We start from the raw sequence: 23,702 nt of genomic DNA, 5'->3' as shown, positions 1-23,702 counted from the left end.
TTTGCATATCATATCGTCGTACTCTTTTGTATAATGACAAATAAAGATTCTGAATCTGAGCCAGTCACGTGACACAGGGATCTGGACTGGAACTGGACGCCTGCCGCGGTCTGGAGCACGAGTTTGCTCATTAAAGCGACAGTTCACTCAAAAATAAAAATTCTGTCAGCATTTACTCAAGTTGTTCTGAACTGTTCGTTTCACTTTTTTTATTTTTTATTTATTTATTTTTTTTTAGCTTTTATAAGCCTTAAGGTTATGAATAAGCTGGTGTCTTCTAAAACAATGACAAAATGTGCTTTTGAGATATAAGCATTAAAAACGTCTCTCATTACACACCTGATTCAACTCATCAGCTCATAATCAGATGGGTTAATGAGCTGATGAGTTGAATCGGGTGTGTTTGATTAGGGAGACAAAGAATACGCGCAGTGTTGGTGTGCCGCCAGGAACAGGGTTGGGAAACACTGGGTTAAAGGCACAATATGTATTTTTTTCTGCTTTAAAAATAGCAAAAAATAACTGTATCTATGTTATATTTGTATCTGTATCTATGTTATATTAATACTATGCTATTTTCTCCAACTTCCTGCGGAACATATTGGGGTTTGGGACAGGAGAAGCATGACACAGGAAACATTGGGGTCACTGTAAAAACATATTGTTGGTTTAACTTAAAAAATTAAGTAACCTGGCTGCCTTAAAATTTTAAGTTCATTGAAATGGAAAAATTGAGTGGAGGAGATTGATTTAATTATCAGAAACTCAAAATATTTTGTTGATTTGACAAAAGAAAAAATGTTGTGATTACATATCATGAAAATATTTTTTTACAGTGGTTGCATTTAAAGCTTCTTGACAAGCTAAATCTACAGAGAGATGCCGTATATCCGTATATTTTGTGAAACGATGATGTCATGTCAAGAGCTGAGCTGGTTGTCATTGACAGCGACAACAACTCCAGTGAGCCCACGCTCTTTCCTGACGTCATCAAAGTACGTCTTTTGTTATTATTTTAAATGAGTGACCCCTGGTGGCCAAAAATTGCATACTGTACGTTTAACCAACATAGTCGTAAATTAGAATAAAAATTGAGCATTAGAGCAACCCAACACACATTTCCAACCCATGTTGCTCCATGACATGTCAAAGGTCGCATCGGCCAGGTGGTGTTTACAGCAAAGTGGGCGGAGCTTTAGATTCTAGAGATCATTTGATTGGACAGAAGATGCTGAAGTCCACTGTGATGTAATAAAATTCCCTGATTAATTTTAGCGGAAGTGAATGCTCATATCTCCAGAGCCCGTCTAACGGAGAGCCTTGGCACTTCCTATTAGCCCCATTGTGCATCACCTTGGTTGCAGTTCCATTAGAATTCAACTGGAGGTGAGAATGAATGGGAGTCTATGGGCCTAAACGGCTAAATGTGTCTCTTTCACCTGCTTCTCATTAAATCAAAATAGATTTTATTGTTGATTCTGCAAGTTCAATAGGCTATAGATTATAGGCCAAAAGTCGAATGAACGAGTACTTATGTCCTTTTGATTTCTTACAGGTTAGGCTGTTGGCTGGAACACGCTAGCATTCTGCTATTGTGTGACGTCATCACATTTTTGAACGGATAAGTGAACTTAAAAATGCAATTTTCAGCTGAGTGTATTATCTTAGCCCTCCCTTTTGAATGCAACGTTCAAATTACTTGACAAAAAATTACATTCTGAGAAAAGTGGATTTCTGGGGGTGAAACCCCATTGACTCCCATTCATTCTGCACTCGACCGCGAGCGCCCCCGCATGGACAGAGATGCGTTACTGCAGCCAGTCCCGAACCCGGAAGTAACCAGCCAGTGCCAATGGGCTTTATGCACAGCTGCACTACTTCCTGAACTTCAGCCAGCTCCTTGTTTCCTGTCTGCCATTATTGGGCAAAATTGATCAATTCAGGTGTTTCTGATTATTGTTGCTGTGACTACTGAGGTCAAGCACACCTGAATTAATCAATGTGTCCAATAATGACAGACAGGAAACAAGGAGCTGGCTGAAATTCAGGAAGTAGTGAAGCTGTGCATAAAGCCCATTCTCTTCAATTAGACATTCTCTGATATCTCCCATTGAAAACAATTGGAGGAATTCGCCAGGAGTGTGAAAAAACACTTTGGTAGACACACGGCCTTACTTGGAGTTCCTCTGAACCCCTCCTTGCCTTTATAATGTCACACTTTAACATTATTCTCACTCAGTAAAAATGTGTCTCAAGAAAATGTATAGTTTCTGACCCTTATCAAAACGCAACCCAGAATAAGATGAACCCAAGACGTGCAAGTGCAAGTGTTTTAGCATAGGACAAATGGATGCATTTCGATCTCATGCACAGCATGTCCCCAAACAGTGAACATTTTTTGATGTTGCAAAATAATGAGCTTAGAAAGTGTGTTTGATGAACCATCAGAGAATAGTCGTGGCAGAGACTCTTGTTTAAAATGGAACAACAAACATGCCGGACAATGAGATTGCAGGATCCTGAAATAATGGGACTTGCATAACGGATGGTGAAAGTGTTGATTTCTGCAGAGCACAGCTGGGATCTCTCCCCAAACCTGTGGAAAATCAATCACAATGTTTCCTAACAAAAGATCTTCTGATGAGTGGTTTTTTTCTTCTGTGTTATAATGCAACACTTATTTGGTCGTGACCATGGCATACAAACTAAAACAATGTTAGCACATTCATTAACATTTGATATTGTTGTTTTAAATTAATATCGTCATTTATACATTTTATAAATGTATCATATCTAAAACACATTTTTCCAACCAGCTATTTATTCAAATTTACCTTAAGTCAGTGTTCTTATATTGTGTTCACTTACTCAACAGATATTACAAAAACTTGATAATATTGGAATTATAGTTTGTAATTCTTAAAATGTCCTTGGACAAAATATACATTTGGCTTGCTTCAGAGGGGGCCTACAAGACATTGTGCCCAAGGGCCTCTGAACTCTTAATCCGGCCCTGGCTATATATTAGTGCTGTCTAATTCATTAATCACGATTATTAATCAATAATTTCATGTATTTTTATAGTATATTATTTTATGATATATGTTGTTGTTGTTTTTTTTACCAATATACTATATTGGTATATATATATATATATATATATATGTAAAAAAAACAAGATAAACAATGTATCATAAAATAATACACTATACAAATACACGAAATTATTAGTTAGCATGATTAAATAAACCTTAAAAGTGTATCATTGCATGCATGTGTATTTTTAGAAAAAGACCAGTGATCCAATTGTACACGGGCAGTTCTGGAAAATGATAATAATAATCGCATGTGTGTCTGCAGTGCAGCAGAGTGACCGATAGATGGAGCCATGACTCTGTTATAAAGTGATGATGATGCGTTGATTGACAGTAAACATTAGTTAGCTCAGCAGTTTTTCGTATGATTCAGCGCCATTTTGCAGAAATATTGCTTACATTCTTAATAAATATTTGTGTATATATTGTTAGTATAAAGGGTGTCATTTTATTAAAACAGTTTTCTTGCTTTTTCCACCAAATGTCAGGGAACGAATCTCAAATTGCTCCTCGCGGCCTGTGAATCAGCGAATTGTTGACATCATGACACTGCTATTTAACGCGAAATCATGGTCAGTAGCAGAGCTTTATATCATGTTTTTCTTTTGTCTAATATGTACATCAATGTTCATGTGAGGTTCTGGCTGTGTTTCAGCCCGGTGTGGTCCAGAGGATGATCTTGTTGAAGTCTGTCAACAGTTTCCAGCTTTAAGGTGATTCATTTATCCAATAAATAATGAAATGCAGGTAACGTTAGGCCTATATAAATGACCACCTAATAATCTACTAGCATGAAAAAAGTTATTCGCTATATGCAGTTAGGCTATGTATAATTATTACACTAAAAGTGTTTACTAGCGTAAATTTTGTCATCTTACGTCGCTACATTCACCTTGTAGAATCTGTTAAATGTTCATTATTTTAACAAAATAAGAGGGATCATACAAAATGCATTTTTATTTAGTACTGTCCTGAATAAGGTATTTTACATAAAATATGATACATAGTCCACAAGACAAAAAAAATTGCTGGATTAAAAAAAAAAAACGATAAATTAAAGTTTATGTAGGCCTACCCTGTTTTTACCCGGATGATCCACGATGTTTTTAGTTTTGTGATGGTTGTTCTGGAGTTAAACTGCCCAATGATCTTCAGAAAAATCCTCCAGGTCCGGGAAATTCTTCAGTTTTCCAGCATCTTTTGTATGTTGAGATCTGTATGATTTTGAGATCCAACTTTTCACATTGAGGACAATTTCGGGACTCACACAATTAAGAAAGGTTCAAACATGTACTGACGCTCCAGAAGGAAACTAAATCAAATCTATCAGACTAAACAACTAAAGGCTACTGATTTAAAATAATCTCCTGATATTGAATTCAGTTTAAGTTCTACAGTCTGGGAATAATGATTAAGCGAGTAGCTTTACAAAGTGTGTGCAAACATATTTAATCAGTTTATTACCATTTCCAATTTCAAACTCACTAAAAGACACAACAAGAAACGTATTTTTTAAAAGTCTGTTTTATTGCAGGTTTATTTGTAGACAGATGTGGAATAGAAACTGATACACCACATAAAAGTTATTGCAGATATATTCTCATCAAATTTATCTTGTAAAAAGTTTAAGCCACAGCCTTCCAAAACATCAAGATGACTTCGACGTTACGGCTCATGCATTTTTAAAATAGCCAACAGGCTTTAGTTTTTCTGTTAAACATTTCTTGTGTTAGTGTTTAGGAAGTATGCAAGCATAGAACATAAATAGTTTCAGATTTTTTCACTGGGTGATTCATATTTATGATGTTAAAGTCTTCCTCTGGTGAAAATCTAATTTTTAATGTTGTTTATTACGTCTATGTGGTGTTTTTAATACGCTTTAAGACAAATCATGTGTAAATTCATAAGTCGAGTATCTGCTTAAAACTGCAGTGAACCAAAGACAGTCTCAAAAACACGGAAATGGTGTTTCTGACGTCACTAACGACCTTGTAAGTGTGATCGTCAACCAGTGGAGGGATTGAGTGGAGGCGGGGCTCATTTGCATATTCAGAGAAGTACGTATACTAAATGAGGCGAGGGTGTCTAGTTACATTCACGATATTTTAAGAATTGAATAATTTTTTTTAAAGGAAAAAACGTTTAAATATGTCATTTTGGTGATTAAAGATGAGTTTTAAGTGATAAAATGATTGATACAGCGAGACTTTAACTTGATCGTTTGCATGTACCTGTGTGTCCTGATGATGGCGTGAGATTCAGCGCCTCCTGCTGGCGTATCGCTGCCCTTCAGGGAAGGCAGTAGGTTGTATAGTTATCTCCTGATGGGGCAAAATCACTACCCTGAAACCACACAACCTACTACCTCACCCTGTACGAACATCAGGAGTGACTGTCAAGCGCAGGGTCATTCGAGGATCCTGTAAAATAATGAACTTCACGGCACAGATTGTATTGGAAAATAAAAACATCCTCAGGCCGCGAGGTGCTCAAATACTGACTTGCATAATATTAATGAAAAATCTTGTTTTTTTGCAAAGCACAGCTTTGAAAACTTCCCTCGTAAGAAAAGCCGTGCGGAAAATCAATCATTGCGATTTGAAATGTTTCTTAAAGAGGACCTGTTGTGCTTTTTTACATTGTAATGTTGCCGTTTGGGAGCTCTTCTCTATATCAGTGTCTGTGTTTCTGAACTCATTGTAGTCTTGAGTCTCTTTAAAGAACGAACACGGCACAATATTCCTCGTTATAATAATTAATACAGAGAATAAAGGGGCGGGGCCTGGTTGAGATAGTTAGTAGTGTGTTAAACTGGTGGTTATGGAAAGGGGCGGGACATTTCCCAAACACACTTGAAGCCCTCGACCCAGCCGTCCAATCAGAGCACAGTGTGCTTTTCAGAAGGAGGGGCTTCATAGAGACAGGAAGTAAACAGAGCGTTACTGACAGACTGGGAAGAGAGGAGCCGCAACAATGGAGAATATGAGGAAAATAATCAACATTTAAGCAGGAAAACCTGCTCTAGTAGAGCCTGAAACACATCAAGACTTGTTCAAGAGGCCATGTTACGACCTTTTACATAGATAATTTAAAACCATCAAATCAATTCATCTTTTAACCAGCATGCACATCAGTTTTGATATTGGGTTGATGGATGTAGTCCATTCCAGAGACTTCATCCATCCAAACCCAGTCCTGTCCAGTCGTGATCCGGTCCAGGTTTGGTCGCAGAGTTTAAAGAGGAAGATGACGGTGATATTACAGCCTCTTCAGGAAAGACAGTAAGTTGTATAGTTATCTAACAGGAAGGGTGTCACCCTAAAACTATACAACCTACTACCTCACCCCAAAGGACAGTGGGATACGCTGGAGAGACGTCAGCGCTGGAGCCCGTCTGAAACACACTTACAATACATCAGAAGCAGGCTTATTATCGTTCACTAAAACTAAAAACATACTGATTTAACGTTACAAAAATGTAAGTATAAATAAAAATAAACTAAATTATGTACGCTTGTTTAAGACAAAAATAAAATGGGAATTGCAATTCAAATTTTTATCGCATAATTCAGATATTTTTGTACAATTACAAACTTGTCTCACAATTCTGACTTTTTTCGAACTGCGAGTTATAAACTGGAAAAAGGGATAAAATAAAGTCTGAATTGTGCGACAAACTCGCAATTATAAAGAAAAAAGTCAGAATTACCAGTTTAAATATCACAATTATGAAATAAACTCACAATTATGAGAAAAATAGTCGCATTTGTGAAATTTTACCAAAATTAAAGTGAAAACAGAAAATATAAAAATAAAATGTAATTCAAAATATTAACCGAAAAGAAGTGAATGCAGAACCTAGTGTTTAAATTGACCAATTTTACAAATTTACCAATTGAAGGGTAAACACAGACTAAAAAACACAAAAGCATCAGTGAATGAAGGCGAGTGTGTGTGCATTTGAACTGGCACCTGTTCGGGAAGAGTTTTAAACTCATTTCAGTCTGATTACTGCCGTCTTCATCCTTCTGCATCTGTAATGAAAAGAAACGAGTCTTCCTCATTATCTGCTGGTTTTATGCCTTCTCTTCAGGAATAGGTCAGATTTGGGTCTTGGGTTGGTTGGCGATACACACGTCACGTGTGGCACAGCTTTATGTGGGCAACCCCAGTTTGAGTTCAGTTCGGGTCATTTTCCAATCCCAACATGCCTTCTCCCCGCTTCAGCCAGGTCTCGATAAACTTCAACAAAATCCTACGAAATATTTAGATTGAAATTAGTGCTTTCAAATCTAACATAAGAGTTTGTGTTTATAATATATATATATATATATATATATATATATATATATATATATATACACACACACACTAAAAAATGCTGGGTTGTTTTAACCCAAATTTGCATCAAATATGGACAAACCCAGATGTTGGGTTAAAATAACCCTGCAATTATATAATCGCAATTAATCCATTTGCCAGCCCTGATTTAAATACGATATCTTAAGTTTAAAATTAGAGTAGAGTAAAAAAATAAAAATATGTGATCAAATAATTATTTAACCTATTTATTTGAATTTTTTAAATTAATATTATAAATAATTTATCATTTATATTACATAATAATGAATATGATTTATTTTAATATACAATTATTTAAATTTTACTTTTTTTTCTTGGTACACATGTTTGTTATACCACAGTGACATTGATTTGATGAGTTACACAGCCTTGACCTTCACTTTAAGCCCAACAAAAACAGAATCAGAAATTGAAAACATAAATATAAAAAAAATGCATTTATGAATAAATTTTTGATTGAGACCAAAAAAAAGAAAAGAAAATGCTTCTATTGCAAACCGATTTCCTCATGGGTTTCCATAATGGCTAATCAGGATGGCGGCCCCGAGGGGCCACGGGAGGTATCCAGACAGCTGAGTTTGCTCAGCAGATGCTAAATAGGGCAGGAGAGGCTCCGTCGTCCCCGGGTTCACAGGGCAAAGGCCTGAAGCCGCTATTTTTATATGCCGACAGCTCCTGTTACAGAAGTGCCGGACTGGACGGGCGTGAGACTGGCTGTGGGGGACAGTCGACACCGTGACCCCTGCGCGACCCCTGCACGACCCCTGGCTGAGAGTGCATGGAGAACGAACGCAGCGAGAAGGTAAAAGAGTATGAGCAAACACAGAGCGACTCACATTCATACAGGCGTGCATCTCAAACATGCAATCAAATAATCTAAAGTGACAGTCAATGATTTTCATGATGTTAGAAAAGATGTTTGAATGAATGCTGTTCTTTTGAACTTTATATTCATCAAAGAGTCCTGAAAAAAACAATTATAGTTTCCACAGAAAACATTGATAGTAATCATAGTATATTAGAGTGATTTCTGACGGGTCATGTGACATTAAAGACTGGAGTAATGATGCTGAAAATACAGCTTTGATCACAGGAATAAATTACATTGTAAAATATATTCATATAGAAAACACTTATTTTAAACTGTAATAATATTTTACAGTTTTACTGTACTTTACTGTATTTTTAATCAAATCAATGCAGCCAGGAGATTTAAAAATGGTACGACTTGTGAATGGCAGTGGACGTAAGAAATGCAAGACACCCCATGTAATGCGGCCGGAAAATGCGTCGCATGCTGGCGCAAGTTTATGAAAATAACAATAGAAATGTTCCTTCAAAAGTTGCACGTCATGAGAGTTTGAGGCTAGACTTCAACAACAGGACAATTCAAATTAATTCCATTCATATGTATATATTCATATGTCACCATGCACGTACCAATGCGCATTCGGATCCGATGGAGACTTCATCTCGGATGTTTCTCCTAAAACCCCTGAGAACAGAGCAAACAGGCACAAATGAGTCGATCAAGCGAATCATTTGATGAGAAATGTTGGAGTTCATATTGAAATGCGAGCACAGATCGAGACATTACTAAGATCTGGAGGATCTACAGGAGACGCATGTGAGATTTCTCAGGAGACACATCTGAGAGTAACGTTCAGATGTTCAGGTTTCCACTTGCTCTCCATGTAAACTCATACAAAGCTGACGTAATGAGACTTTTGAGTTTAAAACTGTTTGAAAAAATGTTATTCATTGGAAATCTTAATGCATATGCTTTTTCATTCATTCATAGTCACATATAAAACAATAATAATAACAATATTCATGTGTCCTTCTACGCATTTAGTTAAAAAAAATATATTATATATTTTTAAAATTCCATATATTACTCAAGTCTATAACCTTATTTTTATAAAAAAAAAAAAAAAAAAGTCAGGGTATTGCATAAAAAATGCTGGATTAGAAAAATTAAATAAAAATGCAAAATTAATTTAATAAAATGTTTGTGTTTTTTTAAATGTGCATTAAAAGCGTATATATATATATATATATATATATATTGTTACAAATATTATACAAGTCTATCCACTTATTTTTATTAAAATATTGGGGTATTGCATAAAAATGCTGGATTAGAAACAAATTAAATAAACATGAAATATTAATTAAATAAAATGTTTTTTTTAAATGCATTAAAAGCGTATATATATATATATATATATATATATATATATATATATATATATATATATATATATATATATATATATATTACAAATATTATACAAGTCTATCCACTTATTTTTATTAAAATATCGGGGTACTGCATAAATGTTAAAAGTAATTAAATAAAAAACTTTGTTTTTAAGATGTGCATTAAAAACGTATGTTTATTTATTTATTTATTGTAAGATTACATAAATTATTTTATCCAAAGTAAAATAATTCCATCTACTCAATTTTAATAAAATTTTGGGGTATTGCATAAATAAACTGCTGGATTACAAAGAAATAAAATAAGTAATTTTGTTTTCAAATACAATTTTCTAAATGTGCTATAATACCGTTTTAATTGAAACTTTTATGACGGTTTCTTCTTGTCTTTCTAAGCTTTGATGGAAACACATTTACCAAAATGCACATCAAACAGGTCATGTGACTTTATCGCCTCAAATGATGTGCCTGAATAATCCATTTAATCTCATTATGAGCATTTTCTTTACAAAAATATCTCATTTTTAGCATCAGGCATTGGTAACACAACTAGATAACCTCTTTACACAGAAGCTTATGCAGAGGATTACGACACACGCAAGACAATGAGACAATGAAGGTTTTCGGCGGGCGGCTTTGAACCGGACCGCAGACTTCAAAGAGCCGAGGAATGTGGAGCAATGATCAATCAATGAAAGCCGGATCGGGTTCCCGAATACATTCACACGGAGGAACAATAGCTGAAGGAATCCGGCTCGCTCTGATTTCCTCCCCGCTATCATTCAAGCAACTGTTTCCACGTCATTTGTTCATGATTTCCCCAAACGTTCACCGTATTTGCGAGACAATGCCCAGTAGAGGCTCTCGGCCAAAGCAGACCTGTCGCAGGATCCGTAGCCTGAATTGAACTGTTTTTGCACCGGCCAAGCTAGCCTTGTTAACGCCAGAGTTTCCTTAGTTCCCTGTAACCGATACAACGTGAAAAAGCTATTTAGTGACAGGCCAGGAAAGACTTATGGTCCATCTCTCTGAGTCAGTCTGAAGGAGAACAGCTGCATCCTGTTATTAAAGCGCAGCGTTAACCTTCGCCAACAGCACCTGACAACCAGAGGCTTTACAGTGCCGTGTACTGTACCCGCCAGAGGCCTTAAAGCGACAGGTCACACTGAACTACACTCGCCTACTCGCCCTCATGGTGTTAATGCAACTTAAATATAGCAAATCTTAATGCATAGGCTGTTTTGTTCACAGAGAGATATTATGCAACATTAACATGACCTGGTGTTCCTCACTCACTTTTATTCAAATTTTGTGAATCGTCGAATGAAATAAATTTGTTTTTAAATAAAACGTGTTTTAAAAATGCATACAATTTCTTTCGTGTACAATAACACATTATTTTATTTTTAATCATCGAAGGTCAGCAGCAGAGACAAATAAAATAAGTAATTTTGTCTTCAAATGTGCCATAATAACTTTACTCACCTTATTATGTCTCTGCTGCTGACCTCCGATGATTAAAAATAAAATAAAGTGTTATTTTACATTAAAGAAATTGCATGCATTTTTAATATACGTTTTATTTAAAAAACAAATATTTTATTTGCAATTTTACTTCTTTCATTTATTTTATTTGACTTTTAAATCAAATGTGTTTTCAAAATTCTTTAAATGTAAAATAACACATTATTTTATTTTTAATCATCGAAGGTCAGCAGCAGAGACATTACTTAATAAATTGAGATTTCTGTAATTTAACACATTTAATTATTGCAGGTTTGCCTTGTCAATCATGATGTTACACCCCGTTTTTATAGCATCAAATAACTAACTAAAACCAAACTGGTAAAACGAACACTTGAACATACATACACCTGCCTGATAAGAAATGCCTAAAATATGGTAGCTTGTTTCCGCCACTGAATAAAAAAAAGATAATTGCGACTTTTTATCTCACGATTGCGAGATAAGAAGTCAGACTTGTGAAAAATAAAAGTCGCAATTGCGAGATATAAAGTCGCGATTGTGAGAAATGAAGTCGCGATTGTGAGAAATTAAGTCGCAATTGCGAGATATAAAGTCGCAATTATGAGAAAAAAAGTCGTAATTCTGAGAAATAAAGTCACAATTGCGAGATATAATGTCGCGATTCTGAGAAATAAAGTCGCAATTGTGAGAAAAAAAAGAATCGAGACTTTTTATCTCACAATTCTGACTTTACAACACGCAATTTCGACTTTTATATCAATCAATTCTGACTTTATATCTCGCAATTCTTACTTTATTTCTCGCAATTCTGAATTTATATCACTCAATTCTGACTTTATATCTCGCAATTCTGACTTTATATCTTGCAATTCTGACTTTATAGCACACAATTGCGACTTTGTATCACGCAACTCTCAGAAATAAAGTCAGAATTGTGAGATGTAAACGGTAAGATGTAAAAAAAGTCGCAATTACCGTTTTTTTATTTTTCATTCTGTGGTGGAAACAAGTTTCCAAACTAAAAATGACAGACAACATTTTTAGAAAAATATTATTTGAAGTGTAATTGGATTTTTTAGTTTGGCTCGCGTCCCATTGGATGACATGGAGAGGGCGGGGTTTATGAGCTGTATTGCAGCCGGCCACCAGGGGGCGATCGAAGCGCTTCGGCTTTACTCTTCAGGGTGTGTGCGGAATACATGGGAACACAAAGTAACTTGCATTACAAAGTAACTCAGATATTCAGTTGTAAACGTTAAAAGTAACGCATTACTTCAGTAGTTACTTGAAAAAAGTAATAACTCTCGTTACTTGTAATGCGTTCCCCCTACACTGTCAATGAGTCAACTATAACTGTGATATACTTTTACTAATTTTGTGGAGCCGTTTAAACAGTCCCATCAGAAAACGACCCATTTCTGCTTACAGTGCGCTTGCAAAGTTTCCCCTCATATATCCGAGCGTATCCCGCCGCGAGAGCTCGCATGCCATGCCGCGTGGCCATCTGCGCAGTGGAAATATAAGCAGACACATGTTCGTGGGAGAGGTTTGTGTGCTGTGCTCCTACAGGAGGTGGCATGGAAATTCGTGTGCATTGGGTACAGTTATGCAATATGGTTCATAATTCATTTTTACATGGCAATATGGATGGGGTTTTATGCCAAAGCCAAGCAGGGGAGCAGCAGTGACTGGTACAAAGACAATCCTGGGCCTGTTGTGTAAGACTAGCATTGCTTACTAGTAGCGAATAAACCCGTTTTACTCCTTAAGCTCTAAGATTAAAGGCCTGTTCAAACATTATGATAAAGATGTAGTTTCTAAAAATCATTTTTTTTAAAACCACACCATAACTATAACAATAATGGCACAGAGAAATGAAATCGTTGGACTCACTTTCAGATTTTTTTTTTTTTTTACTGATAGCCAATCAGAATCCAGAGCTTGAGCATTTAAAGTGGCAGACGACAAAACTGCAGTGCGCTTATAATAAACAGAACGATATTGTCCGCTAATATAGATATGTTTATAGTTTTCGTTCTTAGTGTGAATGGGGCAAGTAAAGTGCTTTTGGGAAAATCTGCATTTTTATATCTATAGTCAAATATAAAAGCATAACAACAATAGCCTGGGATTCATCCATTCACAATGTGTATATAAATATATACAATATATAAACAATGCTCTGTTGTTTTAACCCAAAATTGGAAAAAATTTGGGTTTGTCCATATTTGACCCAAATTTGTGTTGAAATAACCCAGCATTTTTTAGAGTGTATATATATATATCTATCTGAAAACAACATTTCCATTTCATTGACTGTGCTAAACAGTCTCTACATCAGAGATTTGCACTTGGAGTGAATAGAAAGTTCATAATGTAAAGACACCAGAAATCGTTCACGAGCAGCATATATACACGTACTGTGAGGTTAAACACCTATCCGAACGTTTTCATGATTCATAAACAAATTTGCACTTAATTTGGGATAAAATACTGGGTTAGCTAGTGTTTAGCTAAATACTTTGCTTTTTTTAATGTTGTGACTCAAATCGTCGAATTGATTCACAAATATAACTGATTTGCATGGATCATGTGAACAAACTGATTCACTAAAATGAAAACTTCTTAAAATCTTGAAAATACATTTTTTGCATACTATTTGTCTTAAAATGTGTGATTGAATTCAGGCTTGCTTGAATATTTGATTTTAAACTTTCCGACTTTCCAGGGCAACATTATTTTTTTTTTTCATGTCCAAATATAATTAACATCAATACTTTCACCATATAAGTCATGTTTTTATCATCAAACAGAGGCTTATATTATGCAATTGACATCAAATCTGCACAAAATGCACATCTATAGTGTTTATAATGTTTGTAAATGTTTCATTTTATATACCATTATAATAAAATGTGACTTACACTGATTTATACATACTTTATAATAAGGATTCACTTGTTAACATGAACTAACAATGAGCATTTATTAATCTTAATGTTAATTTCTAGATTTTTAAAATCAAAATTGAATGCACTGTGAACTAACATACGACGAAGGCTGTAAAAATAAAACTAATGCATTAACTAATGATAACAAATGAGACTTATTGAAGTGTTAGTGTTTTTTTTCTCTCTCTCAACAATTCAATTTTGACCCGTTGCAACAAATCTTCAGGTGAATATGGTCGATATTCCCCAACATTGCTATAACTAGCCAAGCTAGGTGGGATTTGAGCTGGTAAAGGTGGTGAGAAAGGTCACAGCGATGCTTGCCAACGCTGGGAAAATACGTTTATGGCTGGGATCCCAGGACAGGGCGACGGATGCTGTGAAGGAGCTTATTTACATGCAGTCTTCTTCTACTCAAAATGAACGAGTCAGAAATTTAGCTACGGATTCATCGATTTATTGACGACTGCACTGTTAAAAAAAGAAAACAACTATAATAGATTTAACTAAATTAAAGATCTATTTCAAAATTTCATGTTTAATTTAATGTGTTACTAGCCGTTTCTTAGTAATTTATATCGTATCGTACCAAGTAACCATGCAAGCCTGAATTCTTTCTGCAGTAAGCATTGCAATTGGAAAACAAATATTATGCAAAAACAAATGGATTTTCTTTCCCCCATTTCTTGGAAACGTGGAAAAGTCAGTGGTAAATCATTCAGCTGCCTTTGAACAAGCTCAACCAGGCCCGTCTCTCCACTCAGGAGGAAGAAAAGACTTTATAATAAAGGAAAACGTCACTGAAACACACCCGTGGCTTTGTCGTGACTTGTGGGAAGGAAAGTTGAGGACTCAAACGACATGTGGCTCGCTTGTAGTTCGGTTCTCAAAAGAGAAAATGATACATTTAGTCCTGGTTCACTTCGCGTTAACACCAAACCTAAAGATACAAAACAAATATGCAACATATATTTTGTGACTGAACTGAACTGAATGAGCTGGTTGTGTGCATGTGTAGCCCATATATGATGGTATTTACTAGGGCTGGGTATTGTGACAAATTTCGCAATTCGATTCGATTTCGATTACAATTCGATTCAATATCGATTATTTTGGATATCAGTTACAATAAATGGCCATTTTTCTCAAGGAAATTAAATCTCTTAACTAATGCTGTAAACTATGGGAGTCTAGTTGTAGCCTATAGGCTTCATTAGCCTAATATGAAGGTAATAATGAACTGTTTTGTAACTATACAAACACTTAAATTACACTTTTATTTATTTTTATAATAAGAAGATTATATGAAATATAAACATTTAAATGGTGGCTGTCATAAAAACTTGCCAGATTTATTCAATTAAATATTGAAGAATATTAAGATTATAATGCATATGTAATATGGTGTATATATTTAGCAAAATGCTCCTCTCTAGAGTTATCTTTTCTAGCTGACTAACGAGTTTATGTGGGTTTTCTGAGGTAAATATGACGATACATTGATTACAAGCTGTTTAACTGACGTCTTTCCACGGTTGAAACGCTGATTGAGCGAATCAATGTGACATGATACGGATTTGGATAAGTTGTACTCTATCTTTAACACACTTTCATGTTTATTTAGCGCTGTGACTGGTATTATTAAGCCGGAAGAGAGATCAGCGCTGCTGCTTCTCCAGAGCGATCTCACGCCACAGCGCCAAAACGCGATTTATGTTTTTGAATTTCTAAAGAAAATGGACGTAATTTGAAAATTGAGACTTTGTTTCATATCAATAGTAACAAAGGACAAAGATTATTGTGATTTTTTGGATGCGCGCAGCCGCGATACAATGATCCATTCATTCAAATGAAACAGGATGACTAATCGATTCTTGAGATTTAAGAATCAATATCGGTTCGTAAAAATGAGAATCGATTAATATCGAGAAATCGATATTTATTATTACCCAGCCCTAGTATTTACGATGAAAAATAACTGAGAAAAAAGTAAAGTCCATATTTTATAGCTAAACATCTAGCTTTAATTCGATCTCAACAGATTCGTTAAAAGTAGTTATTACTCCAGCACGTGTGTGACATGATTAACCGACGTGCGACTAAGGTTTCGGGAAACATTCGTTTCGTGACTCGCCAGTTGATTTCTTGACTGTGATAGTGCACACACCCCGGTTGGGAATATATCCCTATGCCTTTAGGTTCGGTGCTAAAATGCCAATGTGAACGCTAAGCAGAGCAGGACGAAATGTTTTTCTTTCTTGGTTCGAACCAAGCGAACCGAACTAGTGTGAACTTCAGTCGAGAGTTGATTTGGAAGTGGTTCGAGATCCCTGAAAACGAGGCTCTCGGTCCGCTTGTTACACCAGGGTTCGAGAGAAGGATTAGTGAGAACGGTTCAAGGTCCAAATGAGAGTTTCAGTGCAGCTTTAAACGACACCAGACGATGAATAAGGGTCTTATCTAGGACCCTTCGAGTCATGACTCGAAAAAAGATTCGTTCATTTTGATGAACGAGTTAGAGTCACGAATATCAAGGCTCTTATTCATCGTCTGGTGTCGTTTAAAGCCCTTCGAAGCTGCACTGAAACTCTCATTTGGACCTTGAACCGTTTGGACCCCATTGAAGTCCATTATATGGAGAAAATCCTGGAATGTTTTCATCAAAAACCTTAATTTCTTTTCGACTGAAGAAAGAAAGACGTGGACATCTTGGATGACATGGGGGTGAGTAAATTATCAGCAAAAGTTTTTTTAAAGGTGAACTACTCCTTTAACTAAGATTATTAAATGCTGTGGAAGTTTTGTTCATTCTTAGTTCATCATGTTAACTAACGAACCTTATTGTAAAGAGTATCCGAGAAATTCATGACTTCTGACTTATATAGATGCGCTATATAGCTCAAATGGTTTTCTTTGATCTCACAATGATGGATGTCACTTGAAATAAGTGAAAACAGCCTCTTATTTACATGAGGTAAACATAAAGCTGCTTGGTGTATTTTTTTAATGCCGTTTATACATTATACATAATTGCTGGTATAATTACGGCCCATTTCAAATGTTTACATGCTTTTCCTCTCTTTATCCTTTGAGCTGGTGATATAAAATACTGTTCTTCCAGCATTTCAGTAATAAAAGTCTATAGGCTAGATCTTTAAAATGCAAAAATGAGTGAAAAAAAAGTGATCTATTCTCAGAGATGTGGATTCAGACTGCAATTAAATCACATTGTGTGTCAAAAACCGCGGATGTTGCGAGAAAAACACTGACTTTCTGGATTCAGGCAATAAAATCACCAACTGTAAATGTTGAACATCCTATACGACCCCATTTATATGCTTCTCCTCGTGTGTTTTGACGCGTTTGCTCACCAATCTTCCATACGGATGGTGTCCGACGAAAACACTAAATGAATAAATAGAGCCAAATTGCAGAAACTGCAACGACTGGCCATTTTAATGCTCACTTATGACGTGTGTTTATTACAAACAACCAACTCATGTCACTTTCAATAGGGCTTTAAAACTAAATTAAAGTTAAATCATTAACAGACACACGAGCTTCTGTAACACACACTCTCATCTCTGGAATAATCTGCGTTCATGCCATGTCGTAATTATCGTCGAGATGATGACGTGATGTATTTCTACCGATACCTAAAGGAATGCTGAAAACTATAAACACAGACGACAGACGTCAGGTGATCAGAATTGCAACTTTGTTTAGAAAACTAGTCCCAAATAGTGATAATTGAACTCTATTACAATAAATTTTGCCATGTGGTTGTGATTATTGTGATTGATTTTGTGTCGGGGCCGGACTCTAGGGGGCGCCACTGTCAGGTGCAAAACCATGAAACGAGTTTACCTCAAAAGCCCATTATATTCATCTTACTGTCTGAAAAACAGTCATATATATTAATAAATAGATAAAATAATCAATGCATTTGAGTGTAACACCTGCTGAAGTTTAAGGAGAGACCATCCCATGAAGTAACTAGGCTAGTTGTTAAATGTGTGGGCATTTCTTTTATTTGAAAAATTAAAGATTTGTATGATTACTACATTTAAGTAGCTAATAAAAGATAATAATGTTTGTACTGACCTGATCTCGATTAGTACATTTCAAACTTCCCCTCTGCCTATGGAAAAAAAACAACACAGTATAATTATAATTTTGCAAAATGACTTAAAATTAATTTGTTTGCTATAATATTTCAGTTTATTTGTGATATTTCACTTTATTTTATCCATGTGAGATGCATTTTAAAGCACAACATCTATTTTTTAAAAATGATATTCATGCTGCTCGTAAAAATGCTTAATTGATCAATGCAGCAGAGATTTATTCAGTGAATTATTGATTAAAGATCAACAGTAATTAGTGATTATTAAATTAGCTGATGCATGAAAATGCATATGCAAAATGCATAGCTGATGCATAAATTAGCATGCGTGAAAAAATATAGCATGCTTCAATCAATGTGAATAAAGAGATAAAATGCGAATATGTCATTCAAAGAGACGTCCTGCGAATTTTCAAGTGAGCAATTCTGCAAATAAAACGGGCATAACGTTATTTGCCAAACGATTTCTGATGTGTTTCTCAATAAAGCACATGCTCTGAATTTATGAACAACTAAACATGCAATCTATAAGTTTCCATAACATTAAACAAGTAATATACCCCCCCACCCACCCAAAGATTTGTATAATCCAAAGAATCCACATGCACACTTTTAATATGAATGTGATTAATATGAAAAATATGATTTTGCATGTTTTTTATGCATAAAATACATTTTTTTGACATGCTTTATTATGCCCAAATGCACAGTGTGGTGTTTAAAGAAAGATAATGTATTTTTAAACACAAATTCAAATATTATTGTGACCTTTAAAGCCATTGATAGTTATTTTACATACCTTTTCATGACACAGTAAATGAGTATATTAGTAATAAGTTATGCACATGCACTCTTTTTTTGTCTCACTTTTCCTCAAAACATTCAGTGCATATTGCAAAAACACGGAAAGATGCGTAAATCTATTTAGACAATGACAATCGTGCAATAAAATTTACAAAAAGCAATAAATCTGTCAGCAAACACAAATGATCCTGAGTTTGTGGGGAAAGTTCGTGCTTTGGAGAAGAGAAACAAATGCAATATAATTCGTTGCGGCTAATGCATGTTTAAAATAGCATATTATATATATTAATAAACGTATTAATGTCCAAAACACATTACATGCAAAACAGCAGAACCAAAGACAACCACGAATGTAAAAATACTAACACGGATTAAACCAAAAATGAAATGAGTGAGAATAAATGTATCATAAAAAACGTGGAATATTAAAGTTATTTTCCGACTAAACTGGCTTCAATACACACACTAATACACTCCTCCAACACTAAAAAGTTTATGTATGTTATAATATCTGCAATTCTGATCTTTGTTTGTTTGCAAGTTAGGTTGGAGATAAACATTGAATATTTAATTTACAAGCGAGTACACACATGCACAAGATAATGCAAAACACGCATATATTTTAGCATAAAATGATAGATTTGAAATAGAGTTCATTATAATTCAAATAGACGAACTCTAACCCTTAAACGAAACTTTAGCATTTTTAGATATAAAAAAATACATAATTTACTTAATCTATGGATCTCTTTTGTCCAAACGAAAAAGTAAGTAAAAGTGTGTGTAAACACTGATATAAGCTAGTACTTCTGTGTTCAACAATGTGCACAAAATAAATGATAAATTATAAAAAAATAAATCACATTTAAGCGTAAAAAGCGTGTGTGTTTAGTAAACAAACTTGCTTAATAGAAAATTATGTGTCTTAAAATTCAGTAGAAATCATAAAAAATGTAGTCTGTGGTCTGTTTAATCTCGTCAGGCATTTTTTATCCATATTGACGAGAAGTATCGATAGAGCTCGCTTCACACACTGCATCAAAATGGTGGACTTGAACTTCACACACACACACTGAAACCCAAACTACTGAGGAATGAGACCCCCTCATTGCAGACACTGTGTGTGTGTGCCCACGAGGGAGGCCAATCGAGTTTTATAATATTTAGAAATATCCCAAAATTAAATTTAAAGTTGTTTGCTAAACTCTTTCCATGATAAATGTGTGTGTAAATAAGTGTGTGCCCGAGGGTGAGCAATCGAGATGCAAATATTTAGAACTTTCCCAAAATTCCATTTATTGATAAGTTTTTACTTTAATAAATGTGTATTTTAAGTACTTCTAGCCGTGTGTGTGTGTGTTCTTGGCGTTAACACACATTTTACAATTAAGTCCCTGTTCTTGATCTGGCAGTTCTCAAGTCGCAAAGTCAGCAAATTCAACAACAGGTAAAGACACACACACACCACAGTATTTGACTGGAATCATAAATCTACACCACATGCATCACAACAAAACATCACATTTCTTGTCCTAAAGACTGATAATTATCAAGCCTTTACAGAAAACACAGTCCGGAATTCTTACAACATTAAATAAATATGGCTCTTATTTTGGGAATATATTCATAAAATTGTATTTAATTAATAAAAACCCTAACCACATGTATGTATGAATTATATTATTATTAAATATATATTTTTTAATCTCCTAAGCAACACTAGCTATGAAATGAATCATGAATGCGTTACAGCATAACTATCACGATTATATCATAATATTGTTGATTTTTAAATGCATTATGCAAACAAAAATGACCTTAATAGAGCGAACCACGTGTATTTCGTAAGTTCTCAAAAATTCTAATTTCTCAAAAATAAATAAATAAATAAATCGACGCATAAAAATGGCAATTAAGAAATAAATACATAAAATATTGCATGCACTAAATAAATAAAAAAATCACAGTTGATCAAAGACTCAACAGAGGCCAGATACAAAGAGTGAAGCCAGCCAGGCCTCTCGCCACCGAAAACAACACTTTGACCCAAATATAAATATGAACAAATTCCTCTTTCGCGGTGTTATATTTAATAAGACAAGAAAAGTTTCTCCATCTCAACATGGCTAAAAAAGTATCAGCATTAGTACACCACATGAGGTCAAATGTAATCTGAAATATATTTTGGATTACATTGAGTGATCCGTGTGTTTTTAATCCGTCGGAAATGCACGTTTTAGCAATCTGTGCAATGCATCGGAGAAAAAAAAAAAAAGCATGCACACTCTAACACACACACACACTGCTGTGACTTACACACATCTGCGAGGACGTCAGCGTCCGGAGGCAGTGCTTTCCTCAGGCCTCTTTTTCTTCGGCTGTTTTGCTGCAGAGAGAAAAGGGCTGCTATTCCTCGAGCCGTCCCGTTCCCGGTCCCCTCGACAGGCTCTGGATGGGCTCGTCTGGGCCTCTGGAACAATAGGAGGCCTCCGGGGCGTCTGGGAGGTGTGTGTGAACCCCGTCTGCGGACCGGAGCGCGTCTCGCTGAATGCTGCGTGTTAGCAAACACACAATTAGCGTGTCTGTCGCATGCAAATGGTCGCGGAGCGCGGAGGCCCGAGGAGTGTCGAATAAACGCCCCCCCACGATCCTCCCCTTCGCAACCATGGCGTTTTCCTTACACTCCCGACGTTTTCGGACACCTTCCGAGGGCGACTGGCACCTGTCCCATGTCGACTGGCACCTGGATTCGCCCGCTCGCTGAAATCGGAAAAGAAATGTGAGAAAACAGGAGCCTGTGAAGCAATATCTTCAATCAGGTGCATGGGAAAGCGCTGGAAAAGCGGGAGCAGGTTTGTGGAGGACGCTTTAGTCAGGAGGCCCTCGTGGCAAAAAAAAAAAAAAAGGTTTCTTTTCTCTCTTTTTTTCCCTCTTGCACTCTCTTTCCAGCGGGTCTCCACCTTGAGACAGCGGGGCTCGAGGAACCCGTACGGGAAGCCAATGAACGGGGGAGAGGGAAAGAGATATGAAACTGGAGACGTAGAGGGGTGAAACTCCTCATCAGACGTCCCACATGGCCTTGCACTTCAGAGAGAGAGAGAGAGAGAGAAGTGGGAGGGCGGAAAAACAGCAAGTCCAGAGCAGAAGAAAGACGGAGAGAGAGAGAGAGAGAGAGAGAGAGGGAGTGTGACATAGATACTCCTCCCCCAGCGCGCAGACTCAGTGTGTTTTCCCCCACACACACACACACACACGGATAATCCCAGCAGAAAGAAAGAAAGAAAGAGAGTAGAAATGCAGCAGAACAGCGTAAAACTGTTTGAAACTTTTCTGAACATAAAAACCAGCTGGCTATTTATTTAGCTCATCTCTCCCACAAACATTCATTTGGTGTTTCACTTTAACGTCGAACACCAAGTATAGATCTTCCAAACGCAACGGATGCCAGAATGACACGCTGTGCATCCATTTTGAATTTTGGACGTTGCAAAGTTTTTCATTGGATAACAGTTTCAACTTTGGTGCATTCCTCAAATAAAGCTTCAGACGACTTGGGATATTAAGTCAAGTCAAGTCAAGTCACATTTTTTTATATAGCGCTTTTCACAATACAGATTGAATCAAAGCAGCAGATCAATAATATTGCTAAACACTAAATAACCCCAACTGAGCAAGCCAAAAGCAAGGCGACAGTGGCAAGGAACCAAAACTCCATCAGATTGGATGGAGAAAAAACCTTGGGAGAAAAAAAAAAAAAAATTAAAAAATTTGTTTTATAATATTTATTAAAAAAAAAAAATATTAGTGCATGAGTCGTGTGGACATGGCGAGTACATTTTTTTCCTTCAACCAGGATAACAAGCTCGACCAGGATAAAACGTCAGCTAACTGACCACACATTGTCATTCCCACCACATCTCGAAACGGCCATTCGTTCTGTGGTGGAAATGACGCCCAGTATAAATATTCTGCCAGCAAATTATATTTATCTTGAGGTTTTTCAAGTAAACTAACCTGAAATCAAACTCATCAGGGACAAAATGTGAAAATTACACCACAATGAATAATTAATGAACGGCCAAAGTTTAGATAATCATAGTTATAAAAATGCATTTTCATAGTTTTAGAAAAAAAAAAGATCATACAAGTGCCTGTACTTGACGAAACACCCGCATTCAACCAATCAGAATCTCCGCTCTGGGTTTAGACAACAACTCTGACCTTCCAGCCAATGAGAAAGCGGGAAAACGAACAGACTCCGCCCCCCCCACAACGCTTCTCTCCTCATGTGCCCTTTCTCTCTCTCTCTCTCTCTCTCCCTTCTGCTCGTTCATCCCTCCATCTGCCCCGTTTGCTGAAACCCCTCCCTTGCTTGCGGTGGCCGAGCGAGTCTGGGAAAGAAAACTGCACAAACATCATTCAAACACACACCCACCGTTAGAGACGTGTCGCTCTTTTCTTCCCAGAGTCTGAAATTGTGGCAGGCGCTATTCTAATAAATTAAAAGGAAACGGACAGAGCAAAAAAAAACAAAAAAAACCCGTTCTGTTTGCACTTGTGCTCGCGCATGAAACCCCTCGAGGGTCGGACTCGCTGTGCAAACTTTTTTTCCCTCTCGACTGCAGCTCTCTCTCTCTCTCTCTCTCGCGGCTC

General features: G+C 36.0%; 1 long non-coding RNA gene across 2 annotated transcripts; it reads right to left on the bottom strand.

Annotated features, from left to right (window-relative positions):
- Window positions 1-2,031: 2,031 nt before the first annotated feature.
- LOC120460329 (uncharacterized) lies at window positions 2,032-21,968 on the bottom strand. Of its 2 annotated transcripts, XR_016150623.1 has the most exons (5): window positions 21,366-21,686; window positions 18,224-18,260; window positions 8,898-8,952; window positions 4,171-7,350; window positions 2,060-2,596 (listed from the first exon to the last, which is right to left on the bottom strand). It is a non-coding gene; the product is annotated as an uncharacterized LOC120460329 (long non-coding RNA). The 2 variants fall into 2 exon arrangements; XR_016150622.1 differs by having other exon boundaries at window positions 2,032-2,596; window positions 4,171-8,952; window positions 21,366-21,968.
- Between the last annotated feature and the right edge of the window lie 1,734 nt (window positions 21,969-23,702).

This window comes from Pimephales promelas, chromosome 25 (genome assembly GCF_988280905.1).
Source record: "Pimephales promelas chromosome 25, fPimPro1.hap1.1, whole genome shotgun sequence".
Taxonomy (NCBI): Eukaryota; Metazoa; Chordata; class Actinopteri; order Cypriniformes; family Leuciscidae; genus Pimephales; species Pimephales promelas.
Note: the sequence above shows the minus strand (reverse complement) of the source record. Positions and strands in the feature narration are given on the sequence as shown.